General features: G+C 83.1%; 1 long non-coding RNA gene across 1 annotated transcript; it reads left to right on the plus strand.

Moving 5' to 3' along the window:
• The first annotated feature begins 21,579 nt into the window (after nt 1-21,579).
• LOC125437297 lies at nt 21,580-24,557 on the plus strand. Its single transcript, XR_007245166.1, has 2 exons — nt 21,580-21,687; nt 23,262-24,557. It is a non-coding gene; the product is annotated as an uncharacterized LOC125437297 (long non-coding RNA).
• Nucleotides 24,558-26,797: the final 2,240 nt, after the last annotated feature.

Consider the following 26,797-nt stretch of genomic DNA (forward strand, 5'->3'; position numbering starts at 1 on the left):
CCCCCCCCACCCCCCCCCCCCCCCACCCCCCCCCCCCCCCACCCCCCCCCCCCCCCACCCCCCCCCCCCCCCACCCCCCCCCCCCCCCACCCCCCCCCCCCCCCACCCCCCCCCCCCCCCACCCCCCCCCCCCCCCACCCCCCCCCCCCCCCACCCCCCCCCCCCCCCACCCCCCCCCCCCCCCACCCCCCCCCCCCCCCACCCCCCCCCCCCCCCACCCCCCCCCCCCCCCACCCCCCCCCCCCCCCACCCCCCCCCCCCCCCACCCCCCCCCCCCCCCACCCCCCCCCCCCCCCACCCCCCCCCCCCCCCACCCCCCCCCCCCCCCACCCCCCCCCCCCCCCACCCCCCCCCCCCCCCACCCCCCCCCCCCCCCACCCCCCCCCCCCCCCACCCCCCCCCCCCCCCACCCCCCCCCCCCCCCACCCCCCCCCCCCCCCACCCCCCCCCCCCCCCACCCCCCCCCCCCCCCACCCCCCCCCCCCCCCACCCCCCCCCCCCCCCACCCCCCCCCCCCCCCACCCCCCCCCCCCCCCACCCCCCCCCCCCCCCACCCCCCCCCCCCCCCACCCCCCCCCCCCCCCACCCCCCCCCCCCCCCACCCCCCCCCCCCCCCACCCCCCCCCCCCCCCACCCCCCCCCCCCCCCACCCCCCCCCCCCCCCACCCCCCCCCCCCCCCACCCCCCCCCCCCCCCACCCCCCCCCCCCCCCACCCCCCCCCCCCCCCACCCCCCCCCCCCCCCACCCCCCCCCCCCCCCACCCCCCCCCCCCCCCACCCCCCCCCCCCCCCACCCCCCCCCCCCCCCACCCCCCCCCCCCCCCACCCCCCCCCCCCCCCACCCCCCCCCCCCCCCACCCCCCCCCCCCCCCACCCCCCCCCCCCCCCACCCCCCCCCCCCCCCACCCCCCCCCCCCCCCACCCCCCCCCCCCCCCACCCCCCCCCCCCCCCACCCCCCCCCCCCCCCACCCCCCCCCCCCCCCACCCCCCCCCCCCCCCACCCCCCCCCCCCCCCACCCCCCCCCCCCCCCACCCCCCCCCCCCCCCACCCCCCCCCCCCCCCACCCCCCCCCCCCCCCACCCCCCCCCCCCCCCACCCCCCCCCCCCCCCACCCCCCCCCCCCCCCACCCCCCCCCCCCCCCACCCCCCCCCCCCCCCACCCCCCCCCCCCCCCACCCCCCCCCCCCCCCACCCCCCCCCCCCCCCACCCCCCCCCCCCCCCACCCCCCCCCCCCCCCACCCCCCCCCCCCCCCACCCCCCCCCCCCCCCACCCCCCCCCCCCCCCACCCCCCCCCCCCCCCACCCCCCCCCCCCCCCACCCCCCCCCCCCCCCACCCCCCCCCCCCCCCACCCCCCCCCCCCCCCACCCCCCCCCCCCCCCACCCCCCCCCCCCCCCACCCCCCCCCCCCCCCACCCCCCCCCCCCCCCACCCCCCCCCCCCCCCACCCCCCCCCCCCCCCACCCCCCCCCCCCCCCACCCCCCCCCCCCCCCACCCCCCCCCCCCCCCACCCCCCCCCCCCCCCACCCCCCCCCCCCCCCACCCCCCCCCCCCCCCACCCCCCCCCCCCCCCACCCCCCCCCCCCCCCACCCCCCCCCCCCCCCACCCCCCCCCCCCCCCACCCCCCCCCCCCCCCACCCCCCCCCCCCCCCACCCCCCCCCCCCCCCACCCCCCCCCCCCCCCACCCCCCCCCCCCCCCACCCCCCCCCCCCCCCACCCCCCCCCCCCCCCACCCCCCCCCCCCCCCACCCCCCCCCCCCCCCACCCCCCCCCCCCCCCACCCCCCCCCCCCCCCACCCCCCCCCCCCCCCACCCCCCCCCCCCCCCACCCCCCCCCCCCCCCACCCCCCCCCCCCCCCACCCCCCCCCCCCCCCACCCCCCCCCCCCCCCACCCCCCCCCCCCCCCACCCCCCCCCCCCCCCACCCCCCCCCCCCCCCACCCCCCCCCCCCCCCACCCCCCCCCCCCCCCACCCCCCCCCCCCCCCACCCCCCCCCCCCCCCACCCCCCCCCCCCCCCACCCCCCCCCCCCCCCACCCCCCCCCCCCCCCACCCCCCCCCCCCCCCACCCCCCCCCCCCCCCACCCCCCCCCCCCCCCACCCCCCCCCCCCCCCACCCCCCCCCCCCCCCACCCCCCCCCCCCCCCACCCCCCCCCCCCCCCACCCCCCCCCCCCCCCACCCCCCCCCCCCCCCACCCCCCCCCCCCCCCACCCCCCCCCCCCCCCACCCCCCCCCCCCCCCACCCCCCCCCCCCCCCACCCCCCCCCCCCCCCACCCCCCCCCCCCCCCACCCCCCCCCCCCCCCACCCCCCCCCCCCCCCACCCCCCCCCCCCCCCACCCCCCCCCCCCCCCACCCCCCCCCCCCCCCACCCCCCCCCCCCCCCACCCCCCCCCCCCCCCACCCCCCCCCCCCCCCACCCCCCCCCCCCCCCACCCCCCCCCCCCCCCACCCCCCCCCCCCCCCACCCCCCCCCCCCCCCACCCCCCCCCCCCCCCACCCCCCCCCCCCCCCACCCCCCCCCCCCCCCACCCCCCCCCCCCCCCACCCCCCCCCCCCCCCACCCCCCCCCCCCCCCACCCCCCCCCCCCCCCACCCCCCCCCCCCCCCACCCCCCCCCCCCCCCACCCCCCCCCCCCCCCACCCCCCCCCCCCCCCACCCCCCCCCCCCCCCACCCCCCCCCCCCCCCACCCCCCCCCCCCCCCACCCCCCCCCCCCCCCACCCCCCCCCCCCCCCACCCCCCCCCCCCCCCACCCCCCCCCCCCCCCACCCCCCCCCCCCCCCACCCCCCCCCCCCCCCACCCCCCCCCCCCCCCACCCCCCCCCCCCCCCACCCCCCCCCCCCCCCACCCCCCCCCCCCCCCACCCCCCCCCCCCCCCACCCCCCCCCCCCCCCACCCCCCCCCCCCCCCACCCCCCCCCCCCCCCACCCCCCCCCCCCCCCACCCCCCCCCCCCCCCACCCCCCCCCCCCCCCACCCCCCCCCCCCCCCACCCCCCCCCCCCCCCACCCCCCCCCCCCCCCACCCCCCCCCCCCCCCACCCCCCCCCCCCCCCACCCCCCCCCCCCCCCACCCCCCCCCCCCCCCACCCCCCCCCCCCCCCACCCCCCCCCCCCCCCACCCCCCCCCCCCCCCACCCCCCCCCCCCCCCACCCCCCCCCCCCCCCACCCCCCCCCCCCCCCACCCCCCCCCCCCCCCACCCCCCCCCCCCCCCACCCCCCCCCCCCCCCACCCCCCCCCCCCCCCACCCCCCCCCCCCCCCACCCCCCCCCCCCCCCACCCCCCCCCCCCCCCACCCCCCCCCCCCCCCACCCCCCCCCCCCCCCACCCCCCCCCCCCCCCACCCCCCCCCCCCCCCACCCCCCCCCCCCCCCACCCCCCCCCCCCCCCACCCCCCCCCCCCCCCACCCCCCCCCCCCCCCACCCCCCCCCCCCCCCACCCCCCCCCCCCCCCACCCCCCCCCCCCCCCACCCCCCCCCCCCCCCACCCCCCCCCCCCCCCACCCCCCCCCCCCCCCACCCCCCCCCCCCCCCACCCCCCCCCCCCCCCACCCCCCCCCCCCCCCACCCCCCCCCCCCCCCACCCCCCCCCCCCCCCACCCCCCCCCCCCCCCACCCCCCCCCCCCCCCACCCCCCCCCCCCCCCACCCCCCCCCCCCCCCACCCCCCCCCCCCCCCACCCCCCCCCCCCCCCACCCCCCCCCCCCCCCACCCCCCCCCCCCCCCACCCCCCCCCCCCCCCACCCCCCCCCCCCCCCACCCCCCCCCCCCCCCACCCCCCCCCCCCCCCACCCCCCCCCCCCCCCACCCCCCCCCCCCCCCACCCCCCCCCCCCCCCACCCCCCCCCCCCCCCACCCCCCCCCCCCCCCACCCCCCCCCCCCCCCACCCCCCCCCCCCCCCACCCCCCCCCCCCCCCACCCCCCCCCCCCCCCACCCCCCCCCCCCCCCACCCCCCCCCCCCCCCACCCCCCCCCCCCCCCACCCCCCCCCCCCCCCACCCCCCCCCCCCCCCACCCCCCCCCCCCCCCACCCCCCCCCCCCCCCACCCCCCCCCCCCCCCACCCCCCCCCCCCCCCACCCCCCCCCCCCCCCACCCCCCCCCCCCCCCACCCCCCCCCCCCCCCACCCCCCCCCCCCCCCACCCCCCCCCCCCCCCACCCCCCCCCCCCCCCACCCCCCCCCCCCCCCACCCCCCCCCCCCCCCACCCCCCCCCCCCCCCACCCCCCCCCCCCCCCACCCCCCCCCCCCCCCACCCCCCCCCCCCCCCACCCCCCCCCCCCCCCACCCCCCCCCCCCCCCACCCCCCCCCCCCCCCACCCCCCCCCCCCCCCACCCCCCCCCCCCCCCACCCCCCCCCCCCCCCACCCCCCCCCCCCCCCACCCCCCCCCCCCCCCACCCCCCCCCCCCCCCACCCCCCCCCCCCCCCACCCCCCCCCCCCCCCACCCCCCCCCCCCCCCACCCCCCCCCCCCCCCACCCCCCCCCCCCCCCACCCCCCCCCCCCCCCACCCCCCCCCCCCCCCACCCCCCCCCCCCCCCACCCCCCCCCCCCCCCACCCCCCCCCCCCCCCACCCCCCCCCCCCCCCACCCCCCCCCCCCCCCACCCCCCCCCCCCCCCACCCCCCCCCCCCCCCACCCCCCCCCCCCCCCACCCCCCCCCCCCCCCACCCCCCCCCCCCCCCACCCCCCCCCCCCCCCACCCCCCCCCCCCCCCACCCCCCCCCCCCCCCACCCCCCCCCCCCCCCACCCCCCCCCCCCCCCACCCCCCCCCCCCCCCACCCCCCCCCCCCCCCACCCCCCCCCCCCCCCACCCCCCCCCCCCCCCACCCCCCCCCCCCCCCACCCCCCCCCCCCCCCACCCCCCCCCCCCCCCACCCCCCCCCCCCCCCACCCCCCCCCCCCCCCACCCCCCCCCCCCCCCACCCCCCCCCCCCCCCACCCCCCCCCCCCCCCACCCCCCCCCCCCCCCACCCCCCCCCCCCCCCACCCCCCCCCCCCCCCACCCCCCCCCCCCCCCACCCCCCCCCCCCCCCACCCCCCCCCCCCCCCACCCCCCCCCCCCCCCACCCCCCCCCCCCCCCACCCCCCCCCCCCCCCACCCCCCCCCCCCCCCACCCCCCCCCCCCCCCACCCCCCCCCCCCCCCACCCCCCCCCCCCCCCACCCCCCCCCCCCCCCACCCCCCCCCCCCCCCACCCCCCCCCCCCCCCACCCCCCCCCCCCCCCACCCCCCCCCCCCCCCACCCCCCCCCCCCCCCACCCCCCCCCCCCCCCACCCCCCCCCCCCCCCACCCCCCCCCCCCCCCACCCCCCCCCCCCCCCACCCCCCCCCCCCCCCACCCCCCCCCCCCCCCACCCCCCCCCCCCCCCACCCCCCCCCCCCCCCACCCCCCCCCCCCCCCACCCCCCCCCCCCCCCACCCCCCCCCCCCCCCACCCCCCCCCCCCCCCACCCCCCCCCCCCCCCACCCCCCCCCCCCCCCACCCCCCCCCCCCCCCACCCCCCCCCCCCCCCACCCCCCCCCCCCCCCACCCCCCCCCCCCCCCACCCCCCCCCCCCCCCACCCCCCCCCCCCCCCACCCCCCCCCCCCCCCACCCCCCCCCCCCCCCACCCCCCCCCCCCCCCACCCCCCCCCCCCCCCACCCCCCCCCCCCCCCACCCCCCCCCCCCCCCACCCCCCCCCCCCCCCACCCCCCCCCCCCCCCACCCCCCCCCCCCCCCACCCCCCCCCCCCCCCACCCCCCCCCCCCCCCACCCCCCCCCCCCCCCACCCCCCCCCCCCCCCACCCCCCCCCCCCCCCACCCCCCCCCCCCCCCACCCCCCCCCCCCCCCACCCCCCCCCCCCCCCACCCCCCCCCCCCCCCACCCCCCCCCCCCCCCACCCCCCCCCCCCCCCACCCCCCCCCCCCCCCACCCCCCCCCCCCCCCACCCCCCCCCCCCCCCACCCCCCCCCCCCCCCACCCCCCCCCCCCCCCACCCCCCCCCCCCCCCACCCCCCCCCCCCCCCACCCCCCCCCCCCCCCACCCCCCCCCCCCCCCACCCCCCCCCCCCCCCACCCCCCCCCCCCCCCACCCCCCCCCCCCCCCACCCCCCCCCCCCCCCACCCCCCCCCCCCCCCACCCCCCCCCCCCCCCACCCCCCCCCCCCCCCACCCCCCCCCCCCCCCACCCCCCCCCCCCCCCACCCCCCCCCCCCCCCACCCCCCCCCCCCCCCACCCCCCCCCCCCCCCACCCCCCCCCCCCCCCACCCCCCCCCCCCCCCACCCCCCCCCCCCCCCACCCCCCCCCCCCCCCACCCCCCCCCCCCCCCACCCCCCCCCCCCCCCACCCCCCCCCCCCCCCACCCCCCCCCCCCCCCACCCCCCCCCCCCCCCACCCCCCCCCCCCCCCACCCCCCCCCCCCCCCACCCCCCCCCCCCCCCACCCCCCCCCCCCCCCACCCCCCCCCCCCCCCACCCCCCCCCCCCCCCACCCCCCCCCCCCCCCACCCCCCCCCCCCCCCACCCCCCCCCCCCCCCACCCCCCCCCCCCCCCACCCCCCCCCCCCCCCACCCCCCCCCCCCCCCACCCCCCCCCCCCCCCACCCCCCCCCCCCCCCACCCCCCCCCCCCCCCACCCCCCCCCCCCCCCACCCCCCCCCCCCCCCACCCCCCCCCCCCCCCACCCCCCCCCCCCCCCACCCCCCCCCCCCCCCACCCCCCCCCCCCCCCACCCCCCCCCCCCCCCACCCCCCCCCCCCCCCACCCCCCCCCCCCCCCACCCCCCCCCCCCCCCACCCCCCCCCCCCCCCACCCCCCCCCCCCCCCACCCCCCCCCCCCCCCACCCCCCCCCCCCCCCACCCCCCCCCCCCCCCACCCCCCCCCCCCCCCACCCCCCCCCCCCCCCACCCCCCCCCCCCCCCACCCCCCCCCCCCCCCACCCCCCCCCCCCCCCACCCCCCCCCCCCCCCACCCCCCCCCCCCCCCACCCCCCCCCCCCCCCACCCCCCCCCCCCCCCACCCCCCCCCCCCCCCACCCCCCCCCCCCCCCACCCCCCCCCCCCCCCACCCCCCCCCCCCCCCACCCCCCCCCCCCCCCACCCCCCCCCCCCCCCACCCCCCCCCCCCCCCACCCCCCCCCCCCCCCACCCCCCCCCCCCCCCACCCCCCCCCCCCCCCACCCCCCCCCCCCCCCACCCCCCCCCCCCCCCACCCCCCCCCCCCCCCACCCCCCCCCCCCCCCACCCCCCCCCCCCCCCACCCCCCCCCCCCCCCACCCCCCCCCCCCCCCACCCCCCCCCCCCCCCACCCCCCCCCCCCCCCACCCCCCCCCCCCCCCACCCCCCCCCCCCCCCACCCCCCCCCCCCCCCACCCCCCCCCCCCCCCACCCCCCCCCCCCCCCACCCCCCCCCCCCCCCACCCCCCCCCCCCCCCACCCCCCCCCCCCCCCACCCCCCCCCCCCCCCACCCCCCCCCCCCCCCACCCCCCCCCCCCCCCACCCCCCCCCCCCCCCACCCCCCCCCCCCCCCACCCCCCCCCCCCCCCACCCCCCCCCCCCCCCACCCCCCCCCCCCCCCACCCCCCCCCCCCCCCACCCCCCCCCCCCCCCACCCCCCCCCCCCCCCACCCCCCCCCCCCCCCACCCCCCCCCCCCCCCACCCCCCCCCCCCCCCACCCCCCCCCCCCCCCACCCCCCCCCCCCCCCACCCCCCCCCCCCCCCACCCCCCCCCCCCCCCACCCCCCCCCCCCCCCACCCCCCCCCCCCCCCACCCCCCCCCCCCCCCACCCCCCCCCCCCCCCACCCCCCCCCCCCCCCACCCCCCCCCCCCCCCACCCCCCCCCCCCCCCACCCCCCCCCCCCCCCACCCCCCCCCCCCCCCACCCCCCCCCCCCCCCACCCCCCCCCCCCCCCACCCCCCCCCCCCCCCACCCCCCCCCCCCCCCACCCCCCCCCCCCCCCACCCCCCCCCCCCCCCACCCCCCCCCCCCCCCACCCCCCCCCCCCCCCACCCCCCCCCCCCCCCACCCCCCCCCCCCCCCACCCCCCCCCCCCCCCACCCCCCCCCCCCCCCACCCCCCCCCCCCCCCACCCCCCCCCCCCCCCACCCCCCCCCCCCCCCACCCCCCCCCCCCCCCACCCCCCCCCCCCCCCACCCCCCCCCCCCCCCACCCCCCCCCCCCCCCACCCCCCCCCCCCCCCACCCCCCCCCCCCCCCACCCCCCCCCCCCCCCACCCCCCCCCCCCCCCACCCCCCCCCCCCCCCACCCCCCCCCCCCCCCACCCCCCCCCCCCCCCACCCCCCCCCCCCCCCACCCCCCCCCCCCCCCACCCCCCCCCCCCCCCACCCCCCCCCCCCCCCACCCCCCCCCCCCCCCACCCCCCCCCCCCCCCACCCCCCCCCCCCCCCACCCCCCCCCCCCCCCACCCCCCCCCCCCCCCACCCCCCCCCCCCCCCACCCCCCCCCCCCCCCACCCCCCCCCCCCCCCACCCCCCCCCCCCCCCACCCCCCCCCCCCCCCACCCCCCCCCCCCCCCACCCCCCCCCCCCCCCACCCCCCCCCCCCCCCACCCCCCCCCCCCCCCACCCCCCCCCCCCCCCACCCCCCCCCCCCCCCACCCCCCCCCCCCCCCACCCCCCCCCCCCCCCACCCCCCCCCCCCCCCACCCCCCCCCCCCCCCACCCCCCCCCCCCCCCACCCCCCCCCCCCCCCACCCCCCCCCCCCCCCACCCCCCCCCCCCCCCACCCCCCCCCCCCCCCACCCCCCCCCCCCCCCACCCCCCCCCCCCCCCACCCCCCCCCCCCCCCACCCCCCCCCCCCCCCACCCCCCCCCCCCCCCACCCCCCCCCCCCCCCACCCCCCCCCCCCCCCACCCCCCCCCCCCCCCACCCCCCCCCCCCCCCACCCCCCCCCCCCCCCACCCCCCCCCCCCCCCACCCCCCCCCCCCCCCACCCCCCCCCCCCCCCACCCCCCCCCCCCCCCACCCCCCCCCCCCCCCACCCCCCCCCCCCCCCACCCCCCCCCCCCCCCACCCCCCCCCCCCCCCACCCCCCCCCCCCCCCACCCCCCCCCCCCCCCACCCCCCCCCCCCCCCACCCCCCCCCCCCCCCACCCCCCCCCCCCCCCACCCCCCCCCCCCCCCACCCCCCCCCCCCCCCACCCCCCCCCCCCCCCACCCCCCCCCCCCCCCACCCCCCCCCCCCCCCACCCCCCCCCCCCCCCACCCCCCCCCCCCCCCACCCCCCCCCCCCCCCACCCCCCCCCCCCCCCACCCCCCCCCCCCCCCACCCCCCCCCCCCCCCACCCCCCCCCCCCCCCACCCCCCCCCCCCCCCACCCCCCCCCCCCCCCACCCCCCCCCCCCCCCACCCCCCCCCCCCCCCACCCCCCCCCCCCCCCACCCCCCCCCCCCCCCACCCCCCCCCCCCCCCACCCCCCCCCCCCCCCACCCCCCCCCCCCCCCACCCCCCCCCCCCCCCACCCCCCCCCCCCCCCACCCCCCCCCCCCCCCACCCCCCCCCCCCCCCACCCCCCCCCCCCCCCACCCCCCCCCCCCCCCACCCCCCCCCCCCCCCACCCCCCCCCCCCCCCACCCCCCCCCCCCCCCACCCCCCCCCCCCCCCACCCCCCCCCCCCCCCACCCCCCCCCCCCCCCACCCCCCCCCCCCCCCACCCCCCCCCCCCCCCACCCCCCCCCCCCCCCACCCCCCCCCCCCCCCACCCCCCCCCCCCCCCACCCCCCCCCCCCCCCACCCCCCCCCCCCCCCACCCCCCCCCCCCCCCACCCCCCCCCCCCCCCACCCCCCCCCCCCCCCACCCCCCCCCCCCCCCACCCCCCCCCCCCCCCACCCCCCCCCCCCCCCACCCCCCCCCCCCCCCACCCCCCCCCCCCCCCACCCCCCCCCCCCCCCACCCCCCCCCCCCCCCACCCCCCCCCCCCCCCACCCCCCCCCCCCCCCACCCCCCCCCCCCCCCACCCCCCCCCCCCCCCACCCCCCCCCCCCCCCACCCCCCCCCCCCCCCACCCCCCCCCCCCCCCACCCCCCCCCCCCCCCACCCCCCCCCCCCCCCACCCCCCCCCCCCCCCACCCCCCCCCCCCCCCACCCCCCCCCCCCCCCACCCCCCCCCCCCCCCACCCCCCCCCCCCCCCACCCCCCCCCCCCCCCACCCCCCCCCCCCCCCACCCCCCCCCCCCCCCACCCCCCCCCCCCCCCACCCCCCCCCCCCCCCACCCCCCCCCCCCCCCACCCCCCCCCCCCCCCACCCCCCCCCCCCCCCACCCCCCCCCCCCCCCACCCCCCCCCCCCCCCACCCCCCCCCCCCCCCACCCCCCCCCCCCCCCACCCCCCCCCCCCCCCACCCCCCCCCCCCCCCACCCCCCCCCCCCCCCACCCCCCCCCCCCCCCACCCCCCCCCCCCCCCACCCCCCCCCCCCCCCACCCCCCCCCCCCCCCACCCCCCCCCCCCCCCACCCCCCCCCCCCCCCACCCCCCCCCCCCCCCACCCCCCCCCCCCCCCACCCCCCCCCCCCCCCACCCCCCCCCCCCCCCACCCCCCCCCCCCCCCACCCCCCCCCCCCCCCACCCCCCCCCCCCCCCACCCCCCCCCCCCCCCACCCCCCCCCCCCCCCACCCCCCCCCCCCCCCACCCCCCCCCCCCCCCACCCCCCCCCCCCCCCACCCCCCCCCCCCCCCACCCCCCCCCCCCCCCACCCCCCCCCCCCCCCACCCCCCCCCCCCCCCACCCCCCCCCCCCCCCACCCCCCCCCCCCCCCACCCCCCCCCCCCCCCACCCCCCCCCCCCCCCACCCCCCCCCCCCCCCACCCCCCCCCCCCCCCACCCCCCCCCCCCCCCACCCCCCCCCCCCCCCACCCCCCCCCCCCCCCACCCCCCCCCCCCCCCACCCCCCCCCCCCCCCACCCCCCCCCCCCCCCACCCCCCCCCCCCCCCACCCCCCCCCCCCCCCACCCCCCCCCCCCCCCACCCCCCCCCCCCCCCACCCCCCCCCCCCCCCACCCCCCCCCCCCCCCACCCCCCCCCCCCCCCACCCCCCCCCCCCCCCACCCCCCCCCCCCCCCACCCCCCCCCCCCCCCACCCCCCCCCCCCCCCACCCCCCCCCCCCCCCACCCCCCCCCCCCCCCACCCCCCCCCCCCCCCACCCCCCCCCCCCCCCACCCCCCCCCCCCCCCACCCCCCCCCCCCCCCACCCCCCCCCCCCCCCACCCCCCCCCCCCCCCACCCCCCCCCCCCCCCACCCCCCCCCCCCCCCACCCCCCCCCCCCCCCACCCCCCCCCCCCCCCACCCCCCCCCCCCCCCACCCCCCCCCCCCCCCACCCCCCCCCCCCCCCACCCCCCCCCCCCCCCACCCCCCCCCCCCCCCACCCCCCCCCCCCCCCACCCCCCCCCCCCCCCACCCCCCCCCCCCCCCACCCCCCCCCCCCCCCACCCCCCCCCCCCCCCACCCCCCCCCCCCCCCACCCCCCCCCCCCCCCACCCCCCCCCCCCCCCACCCCCCCCCCCCCCCACCCCCCCCCCCCCCCACCCCCCCCCCCCCCCACCCCCCCCCCCCCCCACCCCCCCCCCCCCCCACCCCCCCCCCCCCCCACCCCCCCCCCCCCCCACCCCCCCCCCCCCCCACCCCCCCCCCCCCCCACCCCCCCCCCCCCCCACCCCCCCCCCCCCCCACCCCCCCCCCCCCCCACCCCCCCCCCCCCCCACCCCCCCCCCCCCCCACCCCCCCCCCCCCCCACCCCCCCCCCCCCCCACCCCCCCCCCCCCCCACCCCCCCCCCCCCCCACCCCCCCCCCCCCCCACCCCCCCCCCCCCCCACCCCCCCCCCCCCCCACCCCCCCCCCCCCCCACCCCCCCCCCCCCCCACCCCCCCCCCCCCCCACCCCCCCCCCCCCCCACCCCCCCCCCCCCCCACCCCCCCCCCCCCCCACCCCCCCCCCCCCCCACCCCCCCCCCCCCCCACCCCCCCCCCCCCCCACCCCCCCCCCCCCCCACCCCCCCCCCCCCCCACCCCCCCCCCCCCCCACCCCCCCCCCCCCCCACCCCCCCCCCCCCCCACCCCCCCCCCCCCCCACCCCCCCCCCCCCCCACCCCCCCCCCCCCCCACCCCCCCCCCCCCCCACCCCCCCCCCCCCCCACCCCCCCCCCCCCCCACCCCCCCCCCCCCCCACCCCCCCCCCCCCCCACCCCCCCCCCCCCCCACCCCCCCCCCCCCCCACCCCCCCCCCCCCCCACCCCCCCCCCCCCCCACCCCCCCCCCCCCCCACCCCCCCCCCCCCCCACCCCCCCCCCCCCCCACCCCCCCCCCCCCCCACCCCCCCCCCCCCCCACCCCCCCCCCCCCCCACCCCCCCCCCCCCCCACCCCCCCCCCCCCCCACCCCCCCCCCCCCCCACCCCCCCCCCCCCCCACCCCCCCCCCCCCCCACCCCCCCCCCCCCCCACCCCCCCCCCCCCCCACCCCCCCCCCCCCCCACCCCCCCCCCCCCCCACCCCCCCCCCCCCCCACCCCCCCCCCCCCCCACCCCCCCCCCCCCCCACCCCCCCCCCCCCCCACCCCCCCCCCCCCCCACCCCCCCCCCCCCCCACCCCCCCCCCCCCCCACCCCCCCCCCCCCCCACCCCCCCCCCCCCCCACCCCCCCCCCCCCCCACCCCCCCCCCCCCCCACCCCCCCCCCCCCCCACCCCCCCCCCCCCCCACCCCCCCCCCCCCCCACCCCCCCCCCCCCCCACCCCCCCCCCCCCCCACCCCCCCCCCCCCCCACCCCCCCCCCCCCCCACCCCCCCCCCCCCCCACCCCCCCCCCCCCCCACCCCCCCCCCCCCCCACCCCCCCCCCCCCCCACCCCCCCCCCCCCCCACCCCCCCCCCCCCCCACCCCCCCCCCCCCCCACCCCCCCCCCCCCCCACCCCCCCCCCCCCCCACCCCCCCCCCCCCCCACCCCCCCCCCCCCCCACCCCCCCCCCCCCCCACCCCCCCCCCCCCCCACCCCCCCCCCCCCCCACCCCCCCCCCCCCCCACCCCCCCCCCCCCCCACCCCCCCCCCCCCCCACCCCCCCCCCCCCCCACCCCCCCCCCCCCCCACCCCCCCCCCCCCCCACCCCCCCCCCCCCCCACCCCCCCCCCCCCCCACCCCCCCCCCCCCCCACCCCCCCCCCCCCCCACCCCCCCCCCCCCCCACCCCCCCCCCCCCCCACCCCCCCCCCCCCCCACCCCCCCCCCCCCCCACCCCCCCCCCCCCCCACCCCCCCCCCCCCCCACCCCCCCCCCCCCCCACCCCCCCCCCCCCCCACCCCCCCCCCCCCCCACCCCCCCCCCCCCCCACCCCCCCCCCCCCCCACCCCCCCCCCCCCCCACCCCCCCCCCCCCCCACCCCCCCCCCCCCCCACCCCCCCCCCCCCCCACCCCCCCCCCCCCCCACCCCCCCCCCCCCCCACCCCCCCCCCCCCCCACCCCCCCCCCCCCCCACCCCCCCCCCCCCCCACCCCCCCCCCCCCCCACCCCCCCCCCCCCCCACCCCCCCCCCCCCCCACCCCCCCCCCCCCCCACCCCCCCCCCCCCCCACCCCCCCCCCCCCCCACCCCCCCCCCCCCCCACCCCCCCCCCCCCCCACCCCCCCCCCCCCCCACCCCCCCCCCCCCCCACCCCCCCCCCCCCCCACCCCCCCCCCCCCCCACCCCCCCCCCCCCCCACCCCCCCCCCCCCCCACCCCCCCCCCCCCCCACCCCCCCCCCCCCCCACCCCCCCCCCCCCCCACCCCCCCCCCCCCCCACCCCCCCCCCCCCCCACCCCCCCCCCCCCCCACCCCCCCCCCCCCCCACCCCCCCCCCCCCCCACCCCCCCCCCCCCCCACCCCCCCCCCCCCCCACCCCCCCCCCCCCCCACCCCCCCCCCCCCCCACCCCCCCCCCCCCCCACCCCCCCCCCCCCCCACCCCCCCCCCCCCCCACCCCCCCCCCCCCCCACCCCCCCCCCCCCCCACCCCCCCCCCCCCCCACCCCCCCCCCCCCCCACCCCCCCCCCCCCCCACCCCCCCCCCCCCCCACCCCCCCCCCCCCCCACCCCCCCCCCCCCCCACCCCCCCCCCCCCCCACCCCCCCCCCCCCCCACCCCCCCCCCCCCCCACCCCCCCCCCCCCCCACCCCCCCCCCCCCCCACCCCCCCCCCCCCCCACCCCCCCCCCCCCCCACCCCCCCCCCCCCCCACCCCCCCCCCCCCCCACCCCCCCCCCCCCCCACCCCCCCCCCCCCCCACCCCCCCCCCCCCCCACCCCCCCCCCCCCCCACCCCCCCCCCCCCCCACCCCCCCCCCCCCCCACCCCCCCCCCCCCCCACCCCCCCCCCCCCCCACCCCCCCCCCCCCCCACCCCCCCCCCCCCCCACCCCCCCCCCCCCCCACCCCCCCCCCCCCCCACCCCCCCCCCCCCCCACCCCCCCCCCCCCCCACCCCCCCCCCCCCCCACCCCCCCCCCCCCCCACCCCCCCCCCCCCCCACCCCCCCCCCCCCCCACCCCCCCCCCCCCCCACCCCCCCCCCCCCCCACCCCCCCCCCCCCCCACCCCCCCCCCCCCCCACCCCCCCCCCCCCCCACCCCCCCCCCCCCCCACCCCCCCCCCCCCCCACCCCCCCCCCCCCCCACCCCCCCCCCCCCCCACCCCCCCCCCCCCCCACCCCCCCCCCCCCCCACCCCCCCCCCCCCCCACCCCCCCCCCCCCCCACCCCCCCCCCCCCCCACCCCCCCCCCCCCCCACCCCCCCCCCCCCCCACCCCCCCCCCCCCCCACCCCCCCCCCCCCCCACCCCCCCCCCCCCCCACCCCCCCCCCCCCCCACCCCCCCCCCCCCCCACCCCCCCCCCCCCCCACCCCCCCCCCCCCCCACCCCCCCCCCCCCCCACCCCCCCCCCCCCCCACCCCCCCCCCCCCCCACCCCCCCCCCCCCCCACCCCCCCCCCCCCCCACCCCCCCCCCCCCCCACCCCCCCCCCCCCCCACCCCCCCCCCCCCCCACCCCCCCCCCCCCCCACCCCCCCCCCCCCCCACCCCCCCCCCCCCCCACCCCCCCCCCCCCCCACCCCCCCCCCCCCCCACCCCCCCCCCCCCCCACCCCCCCCCCCCCCCACCCCCCCCCCCCCCCACCCCCCCCCCCCCCCACCCCCCCCCCCCCCCACCCCCCCCCCCCCCCACCCCCCCCCCCCCCCACCCCCCCCCCCCCCCACCCCCCCCCCCCCCCACCCCCCCCCCCCCCCACCCCCCCCCCCCCCCACCCCCCCCCCCCCCCACCCCCCCCCCCCCCCACCCCCCCCCCCCCCCACCCCCCCCCCCCCCCACCCCCCCCCCCCCCCACCCCCCCCCCCCCCCACCCCCCCCCCCCCCCACCCCCCCCCCCCCCCACCCCCCCCCCCCCCCACCCCCCCCCCCCCCCACCCCCCCCCCCCCCCACCCCCCCCCCCCCCCACCCCCCCCCCCCCCCACCCCCCCCCCCCCCCACCCCCCCCCCCCCCCACCCCCCCCCCCCCCCACCCCCCCCCCCCCCCACCCCCCCCCCCCCCCACCCCCCCCCCCCCCCACCCCCCCCCCCCCCCACCCCCCCCCCCCCCCACCCCCCCCCCCCCCCACCCCCCCCCCCCCCCACCCCCCCCCCCCCCCACCCCCCCCCCCCCCCACCCCCCCCCCCCCCCACCCCCCCCCCCCCCCACCCCCCCCCCCCCCCACCCCCCCCCCCCCCCACCCCCCCCCCCCCCCACCCCCCCCCCCCCCCACCCCCCCCCCCCCCCACCCCCCCCCCCCCCCACCCCCCCCCCCCCCCACCCCCCCCCCCCCCCACCCCCCCCCCCCCCCACCCCCCCCCCCCCCCACCCCCCCCCCCCCCCACCCCCCCCCCCCCCCACCCCCCCCCCCCCCCACCCCCCCCCCCCCCCACCCCCCCCCCCCCCCACCCCCCCCCCCCCCCACCCCCCCCCCCCCCCACCCCCCCCCCCCCCCACCCCCCCCCCCCCCCACCCCCCCCCCCCCCCACCCCCCCCCCCCCCCACCCCCCCCCCCCCCCACCCCCCCCCCCCCCCACCCCCCCCCCCCCCCACCCCCCCCCCCCCCCACCCCCCCCCCCCCCCACCCCCCCCCCCCCCCACCCCCCCCCCCCCCCACCCCCCCCCCCCCCCACCCCCCCCCCCCCCCACCCCCCCCCCCCCCCACCCCCCCCCCCCCCCACCCCCCCCCCCCCCCACCCCCCCCCCCCCCCACCCCCCCCCCCCCCCACCCCCCCCCCCCCCCACCCCCCCCCCCCCCCACCCCCCCCCCCCCCCACCCCCCCCCCCCCCCACCCCCCCCCCCCCCCACCCCCCCCCCCCCCCACCCCCCCCCCCCCCCACCCCCCCCCCCCCCCACCCCCCCCCCCCCCCACCCCCCCCCCCCCCCACCCCCCCCCCCCCCCACCCCCCCCCCCCCCCACCCCCCCCCCCCCCCACCCCCCCCCCCCCCCACCCCCCCCCCCCCCCACCCCCCCCCCCCCCCACCCCCCCCCCCCCCCACCCCCCCCCCCCCCCACCCCCCCCCCCCCCCACCCCCCCCCCCCCCCACCCCCCCCCCCCCCCACCCCCCCCCCCCCCCACCCCCCCCCCCCCCCACCCCCCCCCCCCCCCACCCCCCCCCCCCCCCACCCCCCCCCCCCCCCACCCCCCCCCCCCCCCACCCCCCCCCCCCCCCACCCCCCCCCCCCCCCACCCCCCCCCCCCCCCACCCCCCCCCCCCCCCACCCCCCCCCCCCCCCACCCCCCCCCCCCCCCACCCCCCCCCCCCCCCACCCCCCCCCCCCCCCACCCCCCCCCCCCCCCACCCCCCCCCCCCCCCACCCCCCCCCCCCCCCACCCCCCCCCCCCCCCACCCCCCCCCCCCCCCACCCCCCCCCCCCCCCACCCCCCCCCCCCCCCACCCCCCCCCCCCCCCACCCCCCCCCCCCCCCACCCCCCCCCCCCCCCACCCCCCCCCCCCCCCACCCCCCCCCCCCCCCACCCCCCCCCCCCCCCACCCCCCCCCCCCCCCACCCCCCCCCCCCCCCACCCCCCCCCCCCCCCACCCCCCCCCCCCCCCACCCCCCCCCCCCCCCACCCCCCCCCCCCCCCACCCCCCCCCCCCCCCACCCCCCCCCCCCCCCACCCCCCCCCCCCCCCACCCCCCCCCCCCCCCACCCCCCCCCCCCCCCACCCCCCCCCCCCCCCACCCCCCCCCCCCCCCACCCCCCCCCCCCCCCACCCCCCCCCCCCCCCACCCCCCCCCCCCCCCACCCCCCCCCCCCCCCACCCCCCCCCCCCCCCACCCCCCCCCCCCCCCACCCCCCCCCCCCCCCACCCCCCCCCCCCCCCACCCCCCCCCCCCCCCACCCCCCCCCCCCCCCACCCCCCCCCCCCCCCACCCCCCCCCCCCCCCACCCCCCCCCCCCCCCACCCCCCCCCCCCCCCACCCCCCCCCCCCCCCACCCCCCCCCCCCCCCACCCCCCCCCCCCCCCACCCCCCCCCCCCCCCACCCCCCCCCCCCCCCACCCCCCCCCCCCCCCACCCCCCCCCCCCCCCACCCCCCCCCCCCCCCACCCCCCCCCCCCCCCACCCCCCCCCCCCCCCACCCCCCCCCCCCCCCACCCCCCCCCCCCCCCACCCCCCCCCCCCCCCACCCCCCCCCCCCCCCACCCCCCCCCCCCCCCACCCCCCCCCCCCCCCACCCCCCCCCCCCCCCACCCCCCCCCCCCCCCACCCCCCCCCCCCCCCACCCCCCCCCCCCCCCACCCCCCCCCCCCCCCACCCCCCCCCCCCCCCACCCCCCCCCCCCCCCACCCCCCCCCCCCCCCACCCCCCCCCCCCCCCACCCCCCCCCCCCCCCACCCCCCCCCCCCCCCACCCCCCCCCCCCCCCACCCCCCCCCCCCCCCACCCCCCCCCCCCCCCACCCCCCCCCCCCCCCACCCCCCCCCCCCCCCACCCCCCCCCCCCCCCACCCCCCCCCCCCCCCACCCCCCCCCCCCCCCACCCCCCCCCCCCCCCACCCCCCCCCCCCCCCACCCCCCCCCCCCCCCACCCCCCCCCCCCCCCACCCCCCCCCCCCCCCACCCCCCCCCCCCCCCACCCCCCCCCCCCCCCACCCCCCCCCCCCCCCACCCCCCCCCCCCCCCACCCCCCCCCCCCCCCACCCCCCCCCCCCCCCACCCCCCCCCCCCCCCACCCCCCCCCCCCCCCACCCCCCCCCCCCCCCACCCCCCCCCCCCCCCACCCCCCCCCCCCCCCACCCCCCCCCCCCCCCACCCCCCCCCCCCCCCACCCCCCCCCCCCCCCACCCCCCCCCCCCCCCACCCCCCCCCCCCCCCACCCCCCCCCCCCCCCACCCCCCCCCCCCCCCACCCCCCCCCCCCCCCACCCCCCCCCCCCCCCACCCCCCCCCCCCCCCACCCCCCCCCCCCCCCACCCCCCCCCCCCCCCACCCCCCCCCCCCCCCACCCCCCCCCCCCCCCACCCCCCCCCCCCCCCACCCCCCCCCCCCCCCACCCCCCCCCCCCCCCACCCCCCCCCCCCCCCACCCCCCCCCCCCCCCACCCCCCCCCCCCCCCACCCCCCCCCCCCCCCACCCCCCCCCCCCCCCACCCCCCCCCCCCCCCACCCCCCCCCCCCCCCACCCCCCCCCCCCCCCACCCCCCCCCCCCCCCACCCCCCCCCCCCCCCACCCCCCCCCCCCCCCACCCCCCCCCCCCCCCACCCCCCCCCCCCCCCACCCCCCCCCCCCCCCACCCCCCCCCCCCCCCACCCCCCCCCCCCCCCACCCCCCCCCCCCCCCACCCCCCCCCCCCCCCACCCCCCCCCCCCCCCACCCCCCCCCCCCCCCACCCCCCCCCCCCCCCACCCCCCCCCCCCCCCACCCCCCCCCCCCCCCACCCCCCCCCCCCCCCACCCCCCCCCCCCCCCACCCCCCCCCCCCCCCACCCCCCCCCCCCCCCACCCCCCCCCCCCCCCACCCCCCCCCCCCCCCACCCCCCCCCCCCCCCACCCCCCCCCCCCCCCACCCCCCCCCCCCCCCACCCCCCCCCCCCCCCACCCCCCCCCCCCCCCACCCCCCCCCCCCCCCACCCCCCCCCCCCCCCACCCCCCCCCCCCCCCACCCCCCCCCCCCCCCACCCCCCCCCCCCCCCACCCCCCCCCCCCCCCACCCCCCCCCCCCCCCACCCCCCCCCCCCCCCACCCCCCCCCCCCCCCACCCCCCCCCCCCCCCACCCCCCCCCCCCCCCACCCCCCCCCCCCCCCACCCCCCCCCCCCCCCACCCCCCCCCCCCCCCACCCCCCCCCCCCCCCACCCCCCCCCCCCCCCACCCCCCCCCCCCCCCACCCCCCCCCCCCCCCACCCCCCCCCCCCCCCACCCCCCCCCCCCCCCACCCCCCCCCCCCCCCACCCCCCCCCCCCCCCACCCCCCCCCCCCCCCACCCCCCCCCCCCCCCACCCCCCCCCCCCCCCACCCCCCCCCCCCCCCACCCCCCCCCCCCCCCACCCCCCCCCCCCCCCACCCCCCCCCCCCCCCACCCCCCCCCCCCCCCACCCCCCCCCCCCCCCACCCCCCCCCCCCCCCACCCCCCCCCCCCCCCACCCCCCCCCCCCCCCACCCCCCCCCCCCCCCACCCCCCCCCCCCCCCACCCCCCCCCCCCCCCACCCCCCCCCCCCCCCACCCCCCCCCCCCCCCACCCCCCCCCCCCCCCACCCCCCCCCCCCCCCACCCCCCCCCCCCCCCACCCCCCCCCCCCCCCACCCCCCCCCCCCCCCACCCCCCCCCCCCCCCACCCCCCCCCCCCCCCCCCCCCCCCCCCCCCCCCCCCCCCCCCCCCCAACCCCCCCCCCCCCCCCCCCCCCCCCCCGCGCCCCCCCCCGCCCCCCCCCCCACCCCCCCACCGTCGCCCACCCCCCCCCCCCCCCACCCCCCCCCCCCCCCACCGCCCCCCCCCCACAAGCCCCCCCCCCCCCACCCCCCCCCCCCCCCACCCCCCCCCCCCCCCACCCCCCCCCCCCCCAAGCCCCCCCCCCCCCCAAACACCCCCCCCCCCACCCCCCCCCCCCCCCACCCCCCCCGCCCCCCAACATTGCTTTCACATCCTGCATGTGAGCTCCCAAAGGCACCTGGTGGGCCACTGCGAGTAGCAGAGAGCTGGACTAGATGGACTCTGGTCTGATCCAGCTGGCTTGTTCTTATGTTCTTATGATGCTGGACTAGATGGAAGGCTGGTCTGGTCCAGCAGGGCTCTTCTGATGAGCTCTAAGAACTGCTGTTAGACTCGCCACTGGGGGAGGCTCCTTGGCTGACTTTTAGGCCTTGCTATCGGCAGGAGTAATCCCTCTGCCCGGTGTGCTGCTTTATAGTACTGGGGCTGGGAACTCACACCAGTTCTGTGGAAGGACCACTGAAGGAGCTGCTGGCAAGAAAACAGTGTCAGAACTTGGGGGTGTGGCCATATCAGGGCTGGCATGTTTGAGAGCGCCTGGTGCTCTTCGTGGCCAGTCACTGACTTCAATTAGCGCCCGAGTTTTGGAAATGTTGGTTGGGAGTTTAGAAAGTCAGTGCAAAATGAGATCCTGAAAAGGCAGCTTTTAGGACTAGGGCTTAGAAGCTGGAGAAGGTCAGGTGCACAGTGGGCAGCCCCCTTCCCAAGCTGGGCGTCCAGCCACAGGGCCACGGCTGCGCCCGGCCGCCACTCCCAAAGAGGTTTCCCAGCGGGGTGGGGAGGCTCGCAAAGTGCAACAGCCTCCCTGCTGTGAAGAAACCTCAATGAGCGGTGGACTTAGCCAGCCAGTCTGGATTGTGGCTCACTGGCCAGATGCCGGCAAAGGCCTGGAGGGAGCCAACGACCATCCGCTTGTCCTCCGGCCCCAGCCCCCCCACACCTCCCACTACACCAGCAGTGGAGGCACAAGAACGCTGCCTCAGCATCCTGCTCCACGTCCCACCACATACGGCAGTTTCGCTCCTCCGCCAGGATAAGTGTCCCGGAGAGGGTGAATCTACCAGCGCGGCTGCCCCGTCGCTCCCACATACGGATTCCCCCCCTCCATTTGCTAAGGAGCAGCAGTGGCGTAGGAGGTTAAGAGCTCGTGTATCTAATCTGGAGGAACCGGGTTTGATTCCCAGCTCTGCCGCCTGAGCTGTGGAGGCTTATCTGGGGAATTCAGATTAGCCTGTGCACTCCCACACACGCCAGCTGGGTGACCTTGGGCTAGTCACAGCTTCTCGGAGCTCTCTCAGCCCCACCTACCTCACAGGGTGTTTGTTGTGAGGGGGGAAGGGCAAGGAGATTGTCAGCCCCTTTGAGTCTCCTACAGGAGAGAAAGGGGGGATATAAATCCAAACGCTGCTTCTTCTTCCTTGGGTGGGGCACCCAATAAACGTGGGTTGGGGCAAATGAAGTTGTCCCCAAGGCAGGATCTGTTGCCAAGATCCAGTCCTGCGACTCTTCCTTTGGAGGGCTTAGAAAAGCTCGGTGCTCAGCGTTGTCCTGAACCTGATGATGCTGGCAGAGAAGGCGCCTCATTTCCTTTCTCCTGTTCTCCCGGCAGGTTCTGGACTACCTGTTTGTCCACGGGCAGCTCTGTGAAAAGGGCTTCGATCCACTCCTCGTAGAAGCTGCTTTGGAAATGCACCAGTGTTCGGCAGAGGAGGAGGTAAGCATCCGCCTGCTGCCGCGTGTTGCACCCTCTGCGGGGCTGTAGAATCGCCTTGTGAATCAGCCTAGTGCGTCCTGCCGGCCTTGCTCTATCGCCTTGTGCTGCTTTCAGTGTGGTGGTGAGCACATCCCGGCCCTGGCATTTTGGATACTGGAAGCAACAGCCTTGATCTTTGGTCTTCGTACACTTACTGGTAAATAGTAAGCCCCACCTCTCAGAAGCCTGAGGCAAGCACATGGTCAGAACAAGAAAACCAAGACCCCCCCCCCCCCAAAAAAGAAAAACAACAAAAGCCTTCCCAAGCCCTCAAAGAAGAAACACACAAGCCCTCAGAAACAAAGATTTGGCTTTGAGAAAAGCCCTCCAAAAAGAAAACCAGAGCTCAACTAGTGCTTTCTGTCCCACTCCTCTTCTCCACTGCTACTGCATTGCAGGAGGTTGGACTTGATGGCCCTTGGGGTCTCTTCCAACTCTATGATTGCCTTCAGCAACCTGTGCTCCTAGTCTGAGAAACAGTAAGGGGTAACTCTTTGGATGGTGACCTGATGAGGAGTCCTTGGCCCTTTCCGCACAAGTCTCCTAAAACACTTGTAAAATGTTTTCAACCCCCCCCCCCCTTTGTTCACACTCACACTTATTGTGCCAAGTCTTTTTAGGGAATGGGTGGGGCCTAGTGTCTTCTGATTGACTGCTAGAGGTTTGATCAGCGTTGGCAGCAGCTGCTAGCGCAGCACAAGGGTCTGCACTCTTATTGAAGTGTGGCCATCCTTTTGCAGCCGGCTCTGCTTCCCGCAGCCGCCCTTTTGGAGCACATTTTTTTCGTTGTGTCTGAATTCCAAACGTGCCCTCAGGCTCAAAAAGGCTGGGGGCCACAGTCCGAGGGAGAACATAAGAACTAGCCTGCTGGATCAGACCAGAGTCCATCTAGTCCAGCTCTCTGCTACTCACAGTGGCCCACCAGGTGCCTTGGGGAGCTCACCTGCAGGAGGTGAAAGCAAGGGCCTGCTGCTGCTGCTGCTTCCGAGCACCTGGTCTGTTAAGGCATTTGCAATCTCAGATCAAAGAGGATCAAGATTGGTAGCCACAGATCGACCTCTCCATAAATCTATCCAAACCCCTTTTAAAGCTACCCAGGTTAGTGGCCATCACCCCCTCCTGCGGCAGCATATTCCAAACACCAATCACACGTTGCGTGAAGAAGTGTTTCCTTTTATTAGTCCTAATTCTTCCCCCCAGCATTTTCAATGGATGCCCCCTGGTTCTAGTATTGTGAGAAAGAGAGAAAAATTTCTCTCTGTCCACATTTTCTACCCCAGGCATAATTTTATAGACTTCAATCCTATCCCCCCTCCATCATATCCCCCCTTAAGGAGGAGGTCTTCCACTCGCTTTGGAAGCTGTTGACTGGCGCTATGTCCTGCTCACTGGCCGCTCTTTAAAAGAAGAAACCTGAATCCTAGTCGGCTCTAAGCCAGCTTTCTTCCAGGTGTGTGTGGGGTGTGTGTCTCTTTCCAGAAACCTGTTAACGTTACCTACCTCTCTCCCTCCCCGCCCCCGTTTCCTTTTCTCAGGCCACGGCGCTCCTCCAGCTAATGAGTAAATTTAAAGAAATGGGCTTTGAACTGAAGGACATTAAAGAAGTTTTATTATTACACAAAAACGACCAGGACGGCGCGCTGGAAGATCTAATGACCCGGGCAGGAGCCAGCTGAAGAGAGGGCAGAGGAGCCCGCGGCCGGCCCTGCCGGCCCGCCCCTTGCCACCGTCACACGGCTCTCTCTGTGGGCGTGGAAAGGAGACAGCCGCAACAACCCTGCCTTTCCGAGGAGAGCTAATTTGTTGGCCCCCAGCCCTCCAGTAGGCCGTTCCCAGTGGGGAGAGCCCAACCCTTCAATTAAAGTTTAAGTGTCCTTTCCTGAGTATCCCCCCTCGCGCCCCCACTTTTATTTTGGCTAGGCCACAGAGAACCTTGATCGGGGTTGTACATAGTAAGGCCAGGCTAGTTATTTACCCCCCCTCCACTGCCACCCCCCTCCCCCCCCCCCGCAACTCTTGCACTAGACTCGGCCAGAGAAGTATCTGCTCGGTTCTGAAACAAACCGCTCTTTGAGCTGCTTGAAGCTGATTTCGTACTTTGTCCGCTTGTACCGAAACGTGGACTCGCGGTCAGGAGCAACGGAAGCCTACCTTGAGTGCAATGGGATCCTCAGTTTTGTCCTGGGGGAGCCCGGGGTGGGGGGGTGGGGGTGGGGGAATCTTTGGTTTGAAAGTTAGTGAAACACTGGGCCTGAAACTGCCTCCGTGCATAGAGAGACGCCGTACCTTTTCCTTTGGTATCCTGGCTCTGCCTATCTGCTCTTTGCCGGTCCTTGACAGGTGAGGCCGAATTCTCAGTGCGAGTAAACTGTGAGCCTCTTGGGCTGCTTAGCCGAGTGGCTGATTTCTGAACTGGGGGTGGGTAGGTGGGGGTGGGGGGGAAGACCCTCTTGGCCGCCCTCTTTAAATTTATGCAGAAGCACTCCTGGAAAAAATCGGCCGGCAGTTTAGAATTAACACAGCGTGAGAGATGGGAAGTCGTTTATCTTTTCGAGCACTTTCTTTTTAATATTCACTGCATTTGTTCCATCTCCTTCCCCCCCCACACACTCTGCTACAGTTACATTAATCTGTTAACATCTAGGAATAGGAATCCTACTTTTTGGTTTGATTTTGATAGTTTTAAAAAAAAAGAAGAAGTATATTATGTTGTACATGGTTAAAAGATCTAAACACATAAAAACAAATTAAGCAGTAGGTGAATCTCTGAAGTGATTTGCTAAGTATTTTGGTTTCTGCAGAAAGGGATACTAATAAAACCTTGAAATGCCGCTCTCGGGGTCCTGAGCTTCTGTTCTAGATAAAATCCCGGTCTGAAAAGGTAAAAGCCGATGAGATCTCCAAGGTTTTTCTGGACCCCTCGTCCCTGTTCCCCAGTAAGAACATAAGAACATAAGAACAAGCCAGCTGGATCAGACCAGAGTCCATCTAGTCCAGCTCTCTGCTACTCGCAGTGGCCCACCAGGTGCCTTTGGGAGCTCAAGTGCAGGATGTGAAAGCAATGGCGTTCTGCGGCTATTGCTCCCGAGCACCTGGTCTGCTAAGGCCTTTGCAATCTCAGATCAAGGAGGATCAAGATTGGTAGCCAGAGATCGACTTCTCCTCCATCAATCTGTCCAAGCCCCTTTTAAAGCTATCCAGGTGAGTGGCCATCACCACCTCCCGTGGCAGCATCTTCCAAACACCAATCACACGTTGCGTGAAGAAGTGTTTCCTTTGATTAGTCCTAATTCTTCCCCCCAGCATTTTCAATAGATGCCCCCTGGTTCTAGCATTGTGAGAAAGAGAGAAAAATTTCTGTCAACATTTTCTACCCCATGCATAATTTTATAGACTTCAATCCTATCCCCCCTCAGCCGTCTCCTCTCCAAACTAAAGAGTCCCAAACGCTGCAGCCTCTCCTCATAGGGAAGGTGCTCCAGTCCCTCAATCATCCTCGTTGCCCTTCTCTGCACTGCACGTCTCTTCAGGCAGTGGCAACGGGTGGGGAGGACAATGCCAAACGGGGATTTTGACCTCACGCCAGATACCCTGTGGCTTATGACTTTGTGCCCATCAAATAAGGCTCGAGCTTGTTGAGACACCATACTAGTGTTAAGCATTCTTTCTCCACCGTGCTATAATTGCATTCACGAGGAAGAAGTTTTCTACTCAAGTACACTGCGGGGTGTAATTCTTGGTCATCTGACCTTTGCATCAGAACACCCGCAATCCCTCTTTCTGAGGCATCAGTTTGAACTATGAAAGGTTTGCTGAAATCAGGTGCTGTTAATATAGGTGTGTCAATCAGACATTTCTTTAACTGATCAAACGCATTTTGACATTGTGGCGACCACAACACATTGACAGAAGCACTCTTTTTGCATCAGTCAGTCAATGGGATTGCTATTTGACTGAAATGCGGTATGAATCTGCGGTAAAATTTTGCCATTTCTAGGAAAGTCACGACATCTTTCTTGGTGGTAGATTGAGGCCACTGTTTAATGCTGGCAACCTTGGCTTCTAAAGGTTTCAGCTGACCCCTTCCTATTCAGTGACCTCAGTACACAGCCTCATTGCAATCGAGGTGGCACTTGTCCGGTCTAAGTGTAAGGCCTGCTTCTTTCAAGCGTGTCAGTACCATTCTAAGGTGCTCAACATGTTCTTCCCAAGTGGAAGATGTAATGGCCACATCATCCTGATAGGCTCTCGCATACGGTAAGCCTTCTAGGACTCTATCCATCAAATGTTGAAATGATTGACTGGCACCCTGAAGTCCAAACGGCATTTTCACAAATTCAAAGTGACCAGCAAAACAAACAAATGCACTTTTCTCTATGGCTTCAGGAGTTAAAGGCACTTGAAAGCATCCTTTGCTGCAATCAAGTGTGGAGATAAACCTCGCACTTGCCAGTTCCTTGATGAGCGTATCTATTCTGGGTATTGGATAAGGATCGAGCATTGGCGTGTGAGATTTTTCAAGGTTCCTAGTTCAAGGTTCCTGATCCATAAATTCTGGAACTCTGTATTTCCCAGGGAGCCTTGGGCTGGAATTTTCCAGGGAAGGGGGGCAGTTCTAAGGATGAAAAGTCCAAGGATCAGCCTCTCCCCCCCAGAACATTTGCACGGGAGAGAAGGGAATAAAACACCGTGCCTCGCTGCGATATTATTTTTAACACAGGTGCTTCCAAACCTGACTCAGAGCCAGGTCACTGGTTCCTGTCGGACTCGTTTTTGCTGTAACTCATCCTGGAGGTGACCCGAGGTCAGCAGCGAGTGACCGGCTGCAGCACCCAACTGTGTGCTTTTGTTTCTATCCTATAAACCACCTTCGGTGCACAACTGAAAGCGGGAGGCGGCTGCTGCTACTGAGAGTTGGAGAGGGGGTACAGGGAGACATAATTGATGATGATGAAGAGGAGGAGTTTGGATGTATACCCCTCTTTCCCCTACCTTTAAGGAAGAAGAAGAAGAGTTTGGATTTATATCCCCCCTTTCTCTCCTGCAGGAGACTCAAAGGGGCTTACAATCT

Source organism: Sphaerodactylus townsendi, linkage group LG07 (assembly GCF_021028975.2).
Source record: "Sphaerodactylus townsendi isolate TG3544 linkage group LG07, MPM_Stown_v2.3, whole genome shotgun sequence".
In the NCBI taxonomy this organism is placed as follows: Eukaryota; Metazoa; Chordata; class Lepidosauria; order Squamata; family Sphaerodactylidae; genus Sphaerodactylus; species Sphaerodactylus townsendi.